The 2,611-nt window shown below is 44.2% G+C and overlaps 1 pseudogene; it reads left to right on the forward strand.

Moving 5' to 3' along the window:
* Positions 1-799: 799 nt before the first annotated feature.
* Positions 800-2,378, forward strand: LOC144578165 (tubulin alpha-4A chain-like; annotated as a pseudogene).
* Positions 2,379-2,611: the final 233 nt, after the last annotated feature.

Here is a 2,611-nt window from a genome sequence, read left to right on the forward strand (position 1 = left end):
GCAGAAAACAAAAAACTCCCCATTTAAAAATGGGCGAAGGACATGAATAGATACTTCTCAAGAGGAGACACATGGATGACCAAAAAGTATGAAAAAATGCTCAATATCACTAATCATCAGGGAAATGTAAATCAAAACCATGATGAGAGGCCATTTCACACCGGTCAGAATGGTTATTATTAAAAAGTCAGACAATAACAGATGTTGGTGAGGTTGAAGAGAAAAGGGACTACTTATACACTGCTGGTGGGAACATGTCAGTTTGGCCACTGTAGAAAGCAGTCTGGAGATTTCTCAAGGAGCTTAAAAGATGCTACCATTTGGCCCTGTAATCCCATTACTGGATATATACCCAAAGGAATGTAAATCTTTTTATGATAAAGACACATGCATGTGCATGTTTATCACAGCACTGTTCACAGTAGCAAAGACGTGGAATCAACCTAGATGCCATCAGTGGTAGACTGGATAAAGAAAATGTGGTACATACACACCATGGAATACTATGCAGCCATAAAAAAAATGAAATCATGTTTTTGTAGCAACATGGATGGGGCTGTAGGGCATTGTCCTAAGCAAATTAACACAGGAATGGAAAACCAAATACTGTATGTTCTCACTTACAAGTGAGAGCTACACACTGAGTACATATGGATACAAAGAAGGGAATAATCAATTCTGGGACCTACTTGAAGATGGAGAGTGGGAGGAAGATGAAGTTTAAAAAACTATTTATGGGGCTTTATGCTGATTACCTGGGTGACAGAGTTATGTGTACACCAAACCCCTGCAACACGCAATTTACTCATGTAACAAACCTGCACATATACTCCTTGAACTTAAAAATTCAGTTCTCACTGACACCCGTCACTATGACTCTATGTTAGATACACTGCCTGGACTCACCATGTGTGAATGCATCTCAGTCCATGTGCAGCAGGCAGGTGTCTAGATGGGCAATGCCTGGCTGGGAGCTCTACTGCCTGAAACATGGGACTCAACTTGATGGACGATGCCCAGTGACAAGGTCATGGGTGGAGTGGGTGACTTCTTCACCACCTTCTTCTGTGAAACTGGTGCTAGAACACATGTGCCCCTGCCAGATTTTTGTGGATTTGGAGCCTGTGGTCATTGATGAGATCTGATGCCCCAAATTGACAGCTCTTCCACCCAGAGCAGCTCATTACTGGGAAAGAGGATGCTGCCAACAGCTGTGCCTGTGGTCACCATGCCATTGGCCAGGGGATTATTGACCCAGTGCTGGAGCAGATCTGCAAGCTTGTGACCACTGCACAGAACTTCAGGGCTTCCTGGTGTTCCACAGCTTTGTTGGGGACACCGGCTCTGGCTTCAACTCAGTCTGCATGGAGTGGCTCTTTGTTGACTATGGCAAGAAATCCAAGCTGGAATTCTCTATCTACTCAGCCCCGCCAGCTGTCTAACGCCAGCTGTCTACAATTGTAGACAGCCCTGCAATTTCATCCTGACCACCCACACTACCCTGGAGCACTCAGTCTATGCCTTCATGGTGGACAATGAAGCCATCTGTGACAGCTACTGCTGCAACCTGGGTATGGAGCACCCAACCTTAACCAACTTCAACTGCCTCATTGGCCAAATCATCTCTTCCATCACATCTCTGCAATTCGATGGGTCTCCCAACGTGAACCTGATGAAGTTCCAGTCCAACCTTGCACCCTACCCTTGCATCCACTTCCCTGGCTACCTATTCACTCATCATCTCTGTAGAGAAGCTATACCATGAGCAGCTGTCGGCAGCCAAGATCAATGCCTGCTTCAAGCTTGCCAACCAGATGGTGAAGTGTGACCCCCAGCATGGCAAGTACACGGGCTGCTGCCTGCTGTACCATGGAGATGCGATGGCCAAGGATGTTCATACTGCCATTGCCACCATCAAGACCAAATGTTCCCCAGGGGCTTCAAGGTTAGTGTCAACTACCAGCAGCCCACTGTGGTGCCTGGTGGTGACCTGGCCAAGGTGCAGCGTACTGTGTGCATGCTGAGCAACACGACCACTGTCGCTGAGGCCTGAGACTGCCTGGGCCACGAGTTCGACCTGTGTATGCCAAGAGGGTGTTTGTGTACTGGTATGTGGACAAGGGCACAGAGGGAGAGTTCTCTGATGCCCTGTAGGATATCGGTGCCTGGAGAAGGATTATGGGAAAGTAGGCATCAACTTAAATGAGAACGAGGATATTCACTATATTTTTGCAAAACTTTAGAAATAAGCAGTCTCCTTGCATGGTTAAGAAAATAACATAAAAGATCAAAGAAAAAAAATCTTCTATTTGTTTTAAATCAACAAAAATTAGTCATTTACCTTTAATTTTGGTATTTGTAACTCCCCTTTTTGCATACTTTGCATTAACTTTCTCTTTTGAGTGTTATTATGAGTTACTGGAATTTCACGTACTCATCTTTTTCAATTAACCATTCTTCCCCTTCATTCTTTCCATCCGTTCCCTCCTTATGCTTCTCCTTGAAATGAAGTTTTTTCTTTTTTAATTTATTCATTTAAAATTAATAATTTATGTATTTATTTTTTAACTTTTAAGTTTGGGGGTACATGCGAAGGTTTGTCACATAGGTA

The sequence above is a fragment of the Callithrix jacchus genome, chromosome 10, assembly GCF_049354715.1.
Source record: "Callithrix jacchus isolate 240 chromosome 10, calJac240_pri, whole genome shotgun sequence".
Classification (NCBI taxonomy): domain Eukaryota; kingdom Metazoa; phylum Chordata; class Mammalia; order Primates; family Cebidae; genus Callithrix; species Callithrix jacchus.